The 16,050-nt window shown below is 39.7% G+C and overlaps 1 protein-coding gene across 2 annotated transcripts in view; it reads left to right on the plus strand.

Moving 5' to 3' along the window:
• Positions 1 to 9,439: 9,439 nt before the first annotated feature.
• grm4 (glutamate receptor, metabotropic 4) overlaps positions 9,440 to 16,050 on the plus strand; it is a 285,814-nt gene continuing 279,203 nt past the window's right edge. For both annotated transcript variants that reach the window (XM_020051365.2, XM_034296161.1), the window contains exon 1: positions 9,440 to 9,826. The gene's annotated coding sequence lies outside the window, so the exon portion shown is untranslated. The remainder of the gene's footprint in view (positions 9,827 to 16,050) is intronic.

The following is a 16,050-nucleotide window of genomic DNA, read 5'->3' on the forward strand; positions in this document are numbered from 1 at the left end:
AAATAATTCTTCTAAATTGTTCCTAGCGCCTGAGATTTCCACAATGAAACTTGCTCACCGGTCCGCCTGTCAGTTTGCATCAACTTTTATAGTCTCCTCATACTTACTGTAGACAATCCCTCCACACCTAACCTACTTTTTCCATTCCATTTTCCATTTGGACTAGCTAATACTCATTTGGTAAGGGAATGGGAGGAGGAGACAAGTCTTTGTTTAAAATTCTGTCTTTGAGGCAAGATAATAAACAGTGCCCCTTTAAGTAATGGCAAACAATAGATCATCTTATAAGCTGCAAACACACCTGCATTTTCATTCCAGTATGCACTCCCTAGTTATGTTAGGCTATAGAAAACCTGCAAAATAATTCAAAACACATTTTGAAAATGTCATTGGCAACAGAAAGGCAAATGCCATGTTTGCCATTCTCGTATTTCCTAGAAAGTAGAAGGGGTCCAACTTGCTGTCGGCACAAATGTATTTCTCTATTCATTGACTTCCATCTGCCATATTCAATTTTCAGCTTACTGGTTGAAAGCATTTGTTTACTCTCCAAAGGGTTAAACCATATAGCTGGTTATTAACATCAGAATGCTGAGGTATTTTGCATCACCTAATTTTAATGTCACTTTTTATTCAACACTTTTAATGTTACTCTGTAAAATCAACTCACATCAATATGGGGTGTAGCGAGTAACCGGAAGAAGCTGGATACAGGAGGGAATCATCCATCCAGCCAGCTAGTCTGCCAGGCGGTTGAATACCTGGCTGACTAGATTCATAAATCATGCCATTAGACCATTCTACAGCTACAGTCCAATTAACCAACAGAGACTCTGTGAATGCGAGTAAAGCCTTTGATTAATTACACGGCACTAACAACAGAGCAGAGCCCACACTCCCAAAGGGCAGTCACAAAATATGGCTTCACTCTGGAGTTTTCAGTTTCTCAATGAAGCACTTTGCTTTTATAATGTGTTGTCGTGTTTTTTTTTTTCCAGAGGGAGGCGTTTCCCTGCACTAAAATGGTAATTTGTACCAGTGAAAGTGATGGGTAGTGAGATGGCACAATTAGAGATGGGCACTATATTTGAAACACATGCAGTACCAGTCAAAACATTGTACAAACCTACTCAAGGGTATTATATTTCCTATTTTCTACAAGAATAATAGCAAACGCATCAAAAGTATGAAATGTGTTAAAAAGTGTTAAACAGATCAAAATACATTTCATATTGTAGATTCATCAAATTAGACACCCTGTGCCTTGATGACAACTTTGTACACTCTGCAATCTCTCAAACAGCTTCATTTTGTAGTCACCTGGGATGCATTTCTATTAACAGGTGTGTCTAGTTAAAAATTAATTTTAGGAATTTCTTTCCTCCTTAATGAATTTGAGCTACTTTGTTGTGACATGGTAGGGTTGGTATGCAGAAGACCATATTACAGAAGACTGTACTGTAATAGTCCATATTATGAGAAGAACAGCTCAATTTAGCAAAGAAAATTGACAGTACATCATTACTAAAAGACATTAAGGTCAGTCAATCCATAAAGATTCTTCAAGTGCAGTCACAAAAACGCTCAAGTGCTATGATGAAACTGGCTCTCATAAGGACCACCACAGAATAGGAAGACCCAGAGAAACCTCTGCTTCAGAAGATATGTTTATTAGAGTGAGTGACCAGCCTCAGAAATCTATTGTTAACTGCACCTCAGATTGCAGAAGAAATATTATGTTCGCTGAGTTAAAGTAATGACACATCTCAACATCAACTGTTTGGATGGGACTGCGTGAATCAGCCCTTCATGTTCTTATTGAACCACAGAAACCACTATTAAAGGACACAAATAATAATAAGAGACTTGCTTGGGAGAAAAGACACAAAAAAGGACATTAAAACGGTGTAAATCTGTGCTTTGTTATGATATCTCCAAATTTGAGATTTTTGGTTCCAACCAGCATGTCTTTGTGAGACACAGAGTGAGTGAATGGATGGTCTCTGCCTGTATGGTTCCAGCTGTGAAGCATGGAGGAGTAGGTGTGATGGTGTGGGAGTGATTTGCTGGTGACAATGTCAGTGATTTATTTAGAATTCAAGATACGCTCAACCAGCATGGCTAACACTGCATTCTGCAGTGAAATACCATCCCATCTGGGTTGCGCCTTGTGAGACTATCATTTGTTTTTCAATAGGACTGTGTATGGGCTGTGTAAGGGGCTATTGGACCAAGAAGGAGAGTGGTGGTGTGATGCATCAGATGACCAGTCCTCGACAATTACCCACTGATAACAAACCACAGATCACACACTTTTCCTTGTATTTCAACCAAAAATAATATTTGCTTTTTTTAAAATATATTTAGTTTTTTGGGGAATTTATTAATTTGCAGTTGGTTGTAGGACTTTCTGCCCATTGCTTGACAAAATTTACAATACTGAACTCAGACACATGGGCAGAGGGAGTCACACCACAATGAGGACTTTAAGCAATTTGTAATCAATCCAACCTTTCCAAAACGGTACATACACTGTACCTCTACCCATTGCATAGCAGACGTATCGGGATGCAACATGGTACAATCAGTCTCTTATTCTTCTTTCTAATCATTTGAATAGTGGCCTTAATTGAAAATGAAAAGGCAGGGACTGAAGTGGAAGACAAAGGTTAATGGGACTGACACAAAGGGCAGGACAGACAGCAGAGAAGGACTAGCCTTAACTGTCACATCCAGACCATGTCAGAGTCTGTGCCATGTCACAGCCTCCAGGATCCAATTAGAGCCGAGCCTGCGTCCAAAATGGCATCCTATTTTCTATATACCGCTGTGCGTTTGACCAAGGCCTAATCTGAGCCCTACACTAAATATAAAAAATAGGGTCCCATTTCACATGTAACCCGGGCTGTAATTAAGGCACCACCAGGATAGACTAGTGCCAGTAGTGGCCTTTGTTTTCTCTGAAAGTACAAGCCCTCTCTGAGAGCAAAGCTTGTAATGACCTCTATCTTTCTATCAATGATGTGTTCACTCAGGGAGAAGTCTGACTTCCAACACAGCCAATTGAAAGGTCACAAAGGAAGTAACAAATGAGATGGGAAGAGAAGAGACAAGTTCTTGGGATCTAATGGGAATAGGGCAGGGACAGTGGAGTGGTTTGGATTGTATTTAAAAGGTCTATAAGCATCACTGCAAGAAGATGTTTTGTGCTGATGGCTGGGTGGGGGCTTAGAAGATATCTCAATAGTGCCCCACACTTGTTTTGTAAGCGCCGCGCACCAGTTCCAGTAACATGTCTCACATAGACAGCAAATCGTTTGCACGGATAGCAGACAATACAAAGCCAAACATAACTTTCAGAATCTTGTCACAGGGTGCTGAAGCTACTGCAGGGGGGTTACAGCCCCCCAGCACCTCTCCTTCCAGTGGATATGTCTATAAGCCCTGCATTAGTGACTATCACGCATACAGTATATCTAGATTGGCCTGTATACAGTGGCTTCAAAAACTATCATAATGTAAAATCAATCTACACACAATGCCCAACATTGACAAAGCTAAAACATGATATTTGAAATTTATTGAGAATAAGAAAAACAGAAAAACTCTCTTGTGCATTGGTATTCAGACCATAATCACTCATTTGTAGAAGTGGCTGTGGCAGCTGTCACAGCATCGAATGCTCTTGGGTATACTTCTACCAACTCTGCACACCTGGATTTGGGAAGTTTCTTCCATTCTTTCTTTTATATCCTCTCAAGCTCTGCCAGATTGGTTGGGGGGGGGTCTGTGAACTGCAATCTTCAGGGTCTGTGAACTGCAATCTTTACAGACTTGTCCCGAAACCACTCCAGCGTTGTCTTGGCTGTGTGTTTTAGGTCATTGTCGTGCTGAAAGATGAATCATTGCCCCAGTCTGAGGTCCTCTGCGCTCATGCTTCAGGTTTTCTTTAAGGACCTCTGTATTTTGCTCAGTTCATTCTTCCCTCAATCCTGACCCTTCTCCCAGGCCCTGCCGCTGAGATGCATCCACATTTCATAATGTTCCCACCACCATTTCCCACAGTAGGGTTGGTATTAGCAAGGTGATGAATGGTACCTTGTTTTCACCAGACGTAGTGCTTGGCATTCAGGCCTAATAGTTTGATTTTGGTGTAATCAGACCAGAGAATCTTTTCCCTCATGCCCTCAAGAGTCTTTCATATGGCATATCATATGCCCTTTACTCAGGACTGGTTTCTGTCTAGCCACTTTACCATAAAGGCCTGATTGATGGACTGCTGCAGAGATGGTTGTTCTTCTGGCAGGTTTTTCAATCTCTGAAGAGAAACTCTCAAATTCTGTAACAGAGGCCATTGGGTTGTTGGTCACCTCCCCAGTTATGGATAGACTTGTAGACTTGTTTCCAAAACCTCTTCCAAACCTCTTCCATTTCACAAAGATGAAGCCTTCTGTGCTCCTAGGAATTCTTTCATGCTTTGCTCACCTGGCATTTCTGTTGGTGGGCATGGCTTATAATGTGTACAAGTGTACATTCAGGTGAGCCCTGATGCAAACTCCGTGGACATAACGAATGTTTGCCAGTCTTGACAAAATATCAACATAATATTATTGCTAAGTCATGTAGAAAACTTATTTTTTTAAATATCTCTTTCCCAGTTATCTTGATGTTGGAAAACAAACATTTAATGAAAATCTATTGGTGTCTGTTATTTTAAAAATAAAAATATATTTAAATTGAATATATGTAACATTCATATAATGAATTTCTATTGAGCAATTTCTAATTATTCCATTTTCAATTCACTAGAATAATGTTTAGCATGGGAGTACAACGTCTGGATCATAAAAATTGATTATGTTCCATGCCGGTTCCTCCTCATGTGGACTACTCTAACATCAAAGTTGCACCTATCAGTTACATTCTTAATCTATCAAATTGATTTTGTTCACATTATTCCTGTTAAAGTGCCATTTTAATTGGTAGGAAATCTTAAACGTAATCAGCACTAGCCACTACACTTGTTTGTTTATTGGTTCTCAACATTGTGAACTCAAGCTTTCGATATTAGATCTTTATGAGAATGGAGTGGAACTATTGAGCTATAGTAGAGACAGATGTGTAAGGATGAGACGGAACTATCAACGGGACCCATCTGAATTTGAGGGACAGAAAAATATTTCATTTCAATTATTTGTAATTCTTTGTAATTCTTTGTAAAATGTCTATGTACCACATCTATTTTCCTGTTGGCGATATGAAGCTATAACATAACCTCAACGCTATTGCTGAGAACGAGCATAGAACACTGATCATGCATACCATACTCAATTTGGAGTGTTATGGCAAAGGGTCTGAATACTTATGTACACAAAATAATTTATGTGTTCATTTTCAATGAATTGACATACATTTGTTGTTATGCTGTATGATGTATAGATTGGTGTAAAAATATATAGTAATATAACATAAAAATATGTAATCATAATAATAAATCATATAAAACTAAGCACAACAAAATCTGCAGAAAATGTATGGGTTCTAAATACTTTACAAAGGCCCTCAGGTGTAGACATCTTTATTTATGCAGTGAATATGCCATGCTGAAACACCATGTTAGTGGGTCCACAGTTGAATTGGGAATGTGTGTGTGTGACAGGATGATGAACTATGTGTGTGTTTGCGTGTGTGTATTGTTCCATGGCAGGCTGGCAGAGGGGAGAGGCACATCTCTTGGACGAGCCAGCAGAGTATGACCCAAGAAGCAGGGGAGAGTTCCTAACACAGTCCATACTTTTACCCTAAACATGGCACACTATAGCTGGCCATCACAAACACACACACACACACACACAGGATGGCACAGTCACACCTCGCTACAGCTCTGGAAATATATTTGAATATATAACACCACAGTGGGTTTGACTAATTATTTAATACCTTTGTCCTTCACACCAGCTGAAATGATGGTTTCTTGGAGCATTTATAAAACCACCTCACGGTCTCCTCTTCCTCCCTCCTCAACCCAGACGTTATGGGCTTGGTTACAGTGAGACTTTTCATATTTGGGTCTCCACTTGTCCAGTCCGCGGAGCATGGTACTGCATGCCATGGCCTGGCGATGGGACTCACTTTTAGGCTAGTAAGACAAATCCAGAGCAGATAATTACCTGCATTAGAGTAGGTTAGAATCAGGCTAGAATGTACTGTTGCTTTTGTCTGGATACATTGGATGTTAACACACATAAACAGCCTGATTACTGTAAGTACGGAATGGACTTTTTTAATAAAACTTTTCTGCTCACATATTTTATTCTGTTTCTATATTATCCTGTTTGGATTCTCTTGATGGAAGTAAATTGTTATTCCATGATCCAACTAAACCTATCAAGGATATCAGCGAGGATATTATTCAACACATTGAAGGTGTCAAGACTGACAATAAACATAGAAGATGTTTACAAAACAAGCCACTAGTCGGCGCCTTCAACCTTTACAATGTAGATCTAATGCAATTCATTTGTCTGGCCATTTCCAAAGGAAATTCCCGTGGTACTCCATCCTGCCCTGTAGTTCCACCATTTCTTCACTCCAACAAAGTATATGTACCAAGCCTAAACAGCCAAACATATTTCCCAGTTATGACATGCTTTCATCACCTTCATTTAATTTTCTGGTAGCGGGGACTAAGGTTAGCAACATTTCAAACAACAGTCCCATGGTCATCCATCTGAAATGTCCTTCCATCTGATAAGACCCACCTCACACCCAAAAAGGGTTTGGAAAACAAAATGAGGGACTATCAATTCTCTTCTATTGAAACTAACAAAGCAGTGCATCCCTTCTCAGATGACTTGCTGCACAGCTGAAACTCATTTTGATTGGGATAGAGATTAGAGTTGATATGTCTAAGCCAGGCTAAGGTCACGTTGAGACAAGGTGGGATCCCTGTTTTAGAATGTGTTTTTAGAGGAGCTTGGCCACTTGAATACGGTGATCAGGTGACTGGTTTCCCTTTATAGAAAATATAACCATAGATTACAGTTTCTCATGGCCTGTAGGCTGTTTTCACCTAAAGGAAAAGGATACAATTGTCATATGCCTCTTGGCTGAATACATACTATGCACCAAATTCCCATTAAGCAAACCAGACCGCTAGATTTCTTTTATTTACTAACAGGCTGCAAGCTAGAACACTTTACCACTCAGGCATCACCTGATTGGCTGTGTAGTAGCGGCAGCGCTAAATGGTGACAGATTTTGTGTATCAACAGACATGCGTTGCGATCCCTTCAAGCAATCAGTTTTTGCTCAAAGAAATAAAACATACAGTAATCTTTTGCTCTGAAAACATGCAAGGCGAGAATAAATAATACTGGCAGGTGGCAAGCATGGGTTTCGCTCACGACATAATGGCAGTACGCCAACAATGGGATTTTGATCACAAAGCTACATCTCTGCATACTATATTATGCAGAAAAAACGGTGTCACAGACAGGTTAAAAAAAACACTAAGTAGCCAACTAGGGATTCTGAGTCACACAACTTGTTTGGAAAAAACCCAGATTTCTTGTCTAACCAGAAGTGAGCATAAACATACAAAGGTTCTTAAAGTTGAATCTGACAATCCCTTGTTTAACATTGTTTACCAGGTTATTACCTTGCTTTATGTGTAGAACACAGTCAAGCTTGAGCTTTTTCTGTTTGGTCGTTCATTCGTTGAAATTTCCGAACTTCAAAGTCCCCCAAAACGGTCCTAGGTTTTTCTTATCCTTTATTTTCTTATCTCCTAACTGCTCTATTCAAAACTTGATGGTCAATTTACTTAAAGAATCACCTTCCAGCCCAGTCTAGCTGTATCCTATTAGCTTTCACTAACAGCTTAACTAATGTTAGGTAAGCTTTGCTAAAAGTGAGCTGAGATTATCAAAGTGATCCCAAAGTATTCACACAGCCATGCTTACTCTTTCATTCTAGTAATGACTACATTTTTAAAACTTTTGTTTTTGCTTGTTTGATGTTCATGTACTGTTTATCATGTTCAGTCTCTCCTTTTCAATCCCTGTAGCATCAACATGATGACAGTGACTGTTAATTTAAATTAGGAGAGAGAGAATAAAATGCTAGGTAGACTTATCTTAGTTCATGTAATAATTTCCACAGCATTTCCATTGCATGTTGGTAATTTAGTATGCACAGTTGATTAAGTCAATTCTAGCAACCCAGCGATGTACTTGATATAGCTCCAATTGTTTTATCACTTGCAAACCTCTGGGAGGGCGATATTGAAAATGTGGCGCACGCTACCTTTGAAACTGGAACTATAGATATCTTCAAGTTTACACAAAAGAATTATGTAGCATCTTGAGTCTTCTTCAATATTTCTCGGAAAATATATTGTAATGTAAGCAAGCCTTATATTGCTTGCCTTTTGGTGCCATTTAGTCAATACCTGATAAAGAGAGCCACGCTCGAGTATACTCAGAGACCTGGTTGTTCATTTCAATGCTCCAAAGGGGTCCAATAACACTATGATGTAAATAAAATGTCTATTTACTCAGGAAAAAGGTGGAACAGTGCTTTGTTTAGTGAATTGTCTGGTCATTGGCCAGCTTCATAAGTAACTCAATTGGTAAAGCATGTTGTTCACAATGCCAGTGTTGTGGGATTAAATCACATGAGGGCCAGGAATAATTTTGAAATCCATTATGTACTCAGTACTGAAAGTAGCTCTGGTAAGGAGCATTTGCTAAATTAATTAAATTTAAATAGAAAGTAGGGATTTGGCTAGGAGAGTTTGACTAGTATTCAGAGTGTAGCCTATACTAGTAGGAAGGTAGATACATCAATGGGTTTAATATATTTCCACATTTATGTATTTACTTTAGATAGCCTATATGGTGGAGTAAAATTAAAAGTAGTCAAAATAGCTACATATTGTAATAATTGTAATAAGTAAATTACAATGCCATATAAAACGAGTATATATTTTTACTAATGATAGGCTATTGCATTTGATCAACTATGAACCAAAGCAGACGCCGATATTTTGTTCCCCGTCAAAAGCTACCACAGAGTGGTGAAGAAATAGCCCCTAGTTGTGCCTAATATGATAAAAGGTTCAAGAAAAGTAATGACAAAATCTTTCTATCGATTGTGTGATCTCTAACTGGCACTAAAGTTTTCCTGTTGAAATGTTTAATAGGCAATTGATTACGACGTAGTATTTCTTACATCTATTCAGCGCATCCCCTAAGCATGCTGGAATGTTCTGCCTCTCATTTTCTGTCACGATACGAGAAATTATGATTGGAGGTAATTGTTCGTGGTAGCATTTCTCGTGCTTAGCGGTTAAAGACCTATTTCCTGTTATGTGGGAGGGGGTAGCTTTGTAGGCTACAGTCACAGAAAGTAGAAAATTACTAGCGCAAGAATCACTTTCAGCACCACACGCCAATGGACAGCGGTTTGAAGCAAAAGAGTCATTGGATAGTTTTGCCATCGTGAAGTGTCAGGATTTGTTACGGGTCTTGAGACCGTTGAGATTTGGATTACCAATTAAGACAGGTTATTTTGTGGAGATTCTATTCTCATTATTCTTCTGCACTGATATTGTATCCCTCACGACCGGAACAAATTTCGGCATTTGAATCCTTACACCTGTTTTGCACTAGCTCAGGTTCTAAGAAAACAAGATCGCTTTGGGAAGAATTGGTAAATCGGCAAATGGTGAAAAACATCGTTAATAAGAGACGTATGGAGCGGACGATATAAACTGAACTTTGTCTTACTTTTCTGAAATAAAATCCAGTGGGTTTCATTCAAGGTAAGAATTAATTTTCTCTTGGTTCGTCTGTAAGACTTGTGAAGCTTGCTACATGTGATTCTATTGAATTGAATAATTATCTAATACGTTCACATGCATTTTTATACCAAGGCTTTTCTTTTTTTCAGTTTTTACATAAAGACTGCAGAATCCCTGCGATCTGTTGTAGACTTGCATCCTTTAGGTGATTGGAAAAGCTTGGGGTTTTGAGGGGAAAATGTGCCTACACTTATTTGTTCAGATATCGCATGTATCCTATTTGAGTTGTGAAAACCAAGCTTGCGGCTTATTCATTACGTGCACTCCAGTACAAAGTTAATATAGCCTACCTTGTCCTAAACGGATTAAATCCAGAAGGTGTGAATGTCTTATCTGTCTTAATGTTTGAGAAATTGTTTTCAATTTATTGGTCACCTTGTGTGTGTGTTTAGGTTATGTTTTGTGTATGTGTGTGTGTGTGTCCACAGGCTCAATGTCTTTCTATCTTTTGGTTTGTCTTCTGGTCAGATACTCAACAGACGAATCAACTCCAAGGATGCTTAAGCCCAATGGGCTTGGACTGGAACAGACTAACATTCTTCATTACAGGGTACACAATAGGCTACAATGAGCCCCTCGTTCAGCTGTGTCAAAGCAAACACCCCTACAACCCCTTTTCTGCTCTATTTAGCTGCTATTCAGACAATAAAAGATAATGGGATGTATTCAATTGAAAAGCAGGAGGTATGAGTCAGAATGGAAATTAATTAATTAAGATTCTACTGAAATAAGGTTCTTGCATTGTATGGGGGTTAAGAATTTGCTGTTGAATAATGTATTTTATTAGACTCTGAAATGTAGTAGAAGGCATTGAAAATGAATATCACCAGAGGCTAAATGAATTCAATGTAACATGCCTGTATGTGTCTTTACAAGATTTACATTCTGGTGTTCTTCCATTTTGTGTACCAGTGTAGGGATGCTATAAAATGTAATATGTGCTGTATATTTAGAACACTGTCAAAAATGGTCAGATCCAACAATTTTCCAGCATGGTATAGAGAGGAATATTATAGAGGGAAGAGGGGAGTAGGAAAGGGTTTTGAGAGAAAGATGTTGTGTTCAGTGAGAGAAAGGGAGAAAGGAACCAGTTCAGAGGTTACAGGTAGAGTATGCAAAGTTTTACAGTTTACTCAACATGTCAACATTCTTTTTAACTTACTTCAACTGTAGAAAAGACAAAACCAACATGTTGAGGTAAAATCCCATCAAATACCGCTTTGTCTCAAGTCTTAATATTTTGGAGGACATTTTATATTTGTAATGATATGAATGTTCATGTCATTGGAAGCATAATGAATGTTCATGGAGCATCCGGTCAACATTCTGGTTCACCTCCTCTGCTGTTCCTCCTGGCTACAGACATCTGTTCATCAGGAGGCCTGATGTCTGACTTGGTTGAATCATACTGTGATGATCTCTTAGCACTAAAACAACGTGCCCCTGCAATCAGATGGAAATAATGATTCCCTCTAAACAAGTTCACAAGCTTTTCAAACAAGTTCATTTGTTGTTTTTTTGTCTTTATAGTTTATAGTGTTTTGTTGTGTTTTAAAGTTTTCATGTCCTGTTGACGACTGCATTAAGCAAATAATTCACTCACTTTTTGGTCCCCGGGTAAATAGCAACCCTCTGATATATCTTAGCCATCATATGGCACTGTAATGACATTGATGCTATAAAAATGCCAGTTTAAATGAAGAGGCTCTTCTAATGTTTATATTAGAGGTTTGGATAAAGACCATTTCAGGTCTCTATCAGTGACAGATGTATCGTTGTGTCAAGGAACCAGAGTGTGCCAGTACCATTAAATGGCAGGTCTTCTAGTTCCTGATGCTCACCTACAGTTATAATGGGCTCATCAGACTGGCTTCTGCTGATTCTAGTGGAAGTCATTCATTTCCAGTGGGAGTCCACACTGGTGCTTCATGGCAGGGCCATCTGCAGATGAAAAGCTGAGATGGTTTTACACAGCTTGCTATGGGAGGAATTTATATTGTTCACTTTGTAGACAACTTAACACCATATTACAGGGTGACGCATCTAGATCTTGCAATTTTGTCTGACCATATGGTCGGTGGTCAGAACATTACTTATAGTATCTAACAGAAGAGAGTACACCCCTCACATTTTTGTAAATATTTGATTATATCTTTTCATGTGACAACAGTGAAGAAATGACACTTTGCTACAATGTAAAGTAGTGAGTGTACAGCTTGTATAACACAATACACAACCATTAATGTCTAAACCGCTGGCAACAAAAGGAAGTACACCCCTGAGTGAAAATGTCCAAATTGGGCCCAAAGTGTCAATATTTTGGGTGGCCACCATTATTTCCCAGCACTGCCTTAACCCTTTTGGGCATGGAGTTCACCAGAGCTTCACAGGTTGCCACTGGAGTCCTCTTCCTCTCCTCCATGACGACATCACGGAGCTGGTGGATGTTAGAGAAATTGCGCTCCTCCACCTTCCGTTTAAGGATGCCTCACAGTTGCTCAATAGGGTTTAGGTCTGGAGACATGCTTGGCCAGTCCATCACCTTTACCCTCAGCTTCTTTAGCAAGGCAGTGGTTGTCTTGGAGGTGTGTTTGTGGTCGTTATAATGTTGGAATACTGCCCTGCGGCCCAGTCTCTGAAGGGAGGGGATCATGTTTCAGTATGTCACAGTACAGTACAGGCATTCATGGTTCCCTCAATGAACTGTAGCTCCCCAGTGCCAGCAGCGCTAATGCAGCCCCAGACCATGATACTCCCACCAACATGCTTGAGTGTAGGCAAGACACACTTGTCTTTGTACTCCTCACCTGGTTGCCGCCACACACGCTTGACACCTTCTGAACCTAATATGTTTATTTGAAACCAAGACCACAGGACATGGTTCCAGTAATCCATGTCCTTAGTCTGCTTGTCTTCAGCAAACTGTTTGCGGGCTTTCTTGTGCATCATCTTTAGAAGAGGCTCCTTCCAGGACGACAGCCATTCAGACCAATTTGATGCAGTGGGTGGCATATGGTCTGAGCACTGACAGGCTGACCCCTCACCACTTCAACCTCTGCAGCAATGCTTTCAGCACTCATACGTTTATTTCCCAAAGACAAACTCTGGATATGACGCTGAGCATGTGCACTCAACTTCTTTGGTCAACCATGACGAGGCCTGTTCTGAGTGGAACCTGTCCTGTTAAACCTCTGAATGGTCTTTGCCACCAAATACCTGCTCCCCTTTCACACCTGAGACCTTGTAATACTTACGAGTCACATGACACCGGGGAGGGAAAATGGCTAATTGGGCCCAATTTATAAATTTTCACTTAGGGGTGTACTCACTTTGTTGCCAACAGTTTAGACATTAATGGCTGTGTGTTGTGTTATTTTGAGGGGACAGCAAATGTACACTGTTATACAAGCTGTACACTCACTACTTTACATTGTAGCAAAGAGTCATTTCTTCAGTGTTGTCACATGAAAAGATCAAATATTTACAAAAATGTGGGGGGTATACTCACTTCGGTGAGATACTGTATATTATTTAGGGAGAGTTTCTTACTGGGGGAGGGGGGCTGGTTGAACTCTACATATCAATGAAAAGAAATGCATAACCCTCCCCCTCTAAATGTCATGACTACAGTATTGTTTTTTAATCATGCCTGCCTCATGAAACCGATGTCAACTAACTACTGCTAACAGAACATCCTCTGCTTAACAACACACGTAACTTCCTACCCTGACAACATAAAGGTATTTTTTTTGCAAATAGTTAAAACCCAGATCTTCACCACCTGACTAGATGCATAAAAACATAACAAATGGGATTGTTACTTCAGAACCGAAAGTAGAACGTGTCATGGTTATGATTTAATATTTACAAAAAATGGCCAACATACACAGAATGACTTTAAACAGAAAATGAACGGAGTGAATTTGGAGGAGCATTTCATTTCCTCTGAATTTAAGAGTGGTATGTAAAGGAACGGTTGGGAAAGTGAATTTGATGCATTTCATTTCCTCTGAATGAAGAGTGGTATGTAAAGGAACGGTTGGGAAAGTGAATTTGATGCATTTCATTTCCTCTGAATGAAGAGTGGTACGTAAAGGAACGGTTGGGAAAGGCGTGAAGAGGGGCACAACAACAGCTCAGAATGCCATGACCGAAATGTCCACCAGAAGAACTCCCAATTCTTCACTCGTGTTGAGGTTCATCATCTCCCCAAACATAATATGTGAATTAGAATGGGAATTAATAGAGTGAACTGTATTGTTGATACTCCATCTATTTGACCTAAATATTTCTGATGCTAAAGAAAATCACTTGCAAACCGGTTTTGACGTATGGGTTGCTTGTTACCCACCCCTGCCATTTAGCACTACTTCACCCGTTCTTGGCTTTGATTTTGAAAGCAGTGTTTGGTGTGATTTGGCCACTCCATACGCAGTTATTGGCTGCTCTGCCAATGGATGGTTATTTGCAATTTCTCAACGTTCATGTGACATCAACTTGTGAAGGCCCCTACCGCTGTTGCTGTTTGTTTGTGTGCCTGTCTCTACTCTCTGATCAAACAGTGTCTGGTCGGATCACACAAGTGCATGGGAGCTGAAATGTGCCCACAGTTTGGATCACTTCATTAGAGGCCTGTTGACATTGATCGGAGATGACATCTGTTCGTACTGTGGTTAATTCCTGAGATTTACTATGTAAACAACGGATTGAACATTCTATTCATCCTGGTTGAGCAGTACAGCTTCCTCTCTTTCAGCTCACAAGGGGGCTCCTCGTCTCAAAAGGCAAGGCATTTTTCATTGTTTTAGGGGGAACTCATAATTCACAGTTGTTGTTCCTCTGAGCTCAGTGGCTTTACTGCTCACTCACTGAGTATGTGTTCATAGGGGCCTCTTGTTGGCGTCTCACATGCATGCAAACATCCATACAAACAGGATTAGGCCAGGACACTGATCCATAAAGGGAGAGTGTCTCTTTCAAATCAATTTCATCCACAACACACAATTTCTTTCATGTCACACAAGCAATCCGAAACCTTGAGGGATAATAGGCCAATCATCGATGATCTCTCACCCCTCAAATACACAATAATGTCCCTATCAGTTGTGATGAGTATTACTAATGAAAATAGGTTTTATAGGAAACATTTTCTTTAACCTGTTTAACCCATTACTCTATTTCTCTTTCAAAAACACTTCCTGTAACTAACTATCAATTTAATATAAGCAACAGTGCTTTTTATTTGCAGACTGAGTTAAGCATACAAAGTTATGGTAACTACCAGTCTATCAAACCCTGCCACAGCACAACCAGATGCCTCCGGCTGGACACCCCGCCTTACATAAAGATTCGGCCATGGGCAGTCTGGGAAAAGCCCAGAACAGCCCCTAAATCCTGGAGTTTAACAATCAACCAGCTCTTGGTGCTCCCACTGGCCTGATTCTCTTTCATGTCCCAGCTGCAGCTGGTTATTTTCGCCTTCCGTGGATCTATTCTAGTTTAGGAACGTAACTTTCATGTCAGCATTGATTCCCAGTTGCCTTAAGAGTTTATGTGGAATATATTCAGCTTTAAATGTGTGGCTTAATGTTAGCGAGCTTTTCTCCAACAGTGCCTATGTGGTGTTACTAGTATTCAGACCCATCCACTTTCTTCCCTTCTGTTGTGTTACTAACTTAATTCATAATTTATTAAATGTATATTGTTTTGCTGAATACAATAACCCATAATGACAGATCAAAAACACAATTTTAGAATTGTGTGCCAAAATAAACTGAAATACATAAGAAGATGGAAGAAGTTTGGAACAGTCTAGTTTTGGAATCAAAATATAAATTCTGCCTAGAAATTACCATCATGCCAAACTTAGTCACAAGCCATGAGGAGCCTTGGTCAGATTCAGGGTTTTTCTGCAGGGATGGGAGAACCTGCCAAAGGGAAACACATCTCTGTAGCATTCCATCAATCAGGGCCTGTATGGTAGAGTGGATAGGCTAAATCCACTTCTGAGTAAAAGCATATGACATGCTGCCTGAATAACTCTGAGAGAATGAGGAAAAAGATTCCCTGGTCTGATGAGACAGAAATCTAACTATAAACCCTGAATGCCAAGCTCTGTGTCTGGTGAACCAACGATGCATTGTGCCTGAGAACAGCCCATACGTTATTGCTTAATGATTAGATGA

Source organism: Esox lucius, chromosome 12 (genome assembly GCF_011004845.1).
Source record: "Esox lucius isolate fEsoLuc1 chromosome 12, fEsoLuc1.pri, whole genome shotgun sequence".
Taxonomy (NCBI): domain Eukaryota; kingdom Metazoa; phylum Chordata; class Actinopteri; order Esociformes; family Esocidae; genus Esox; species Esox lucius.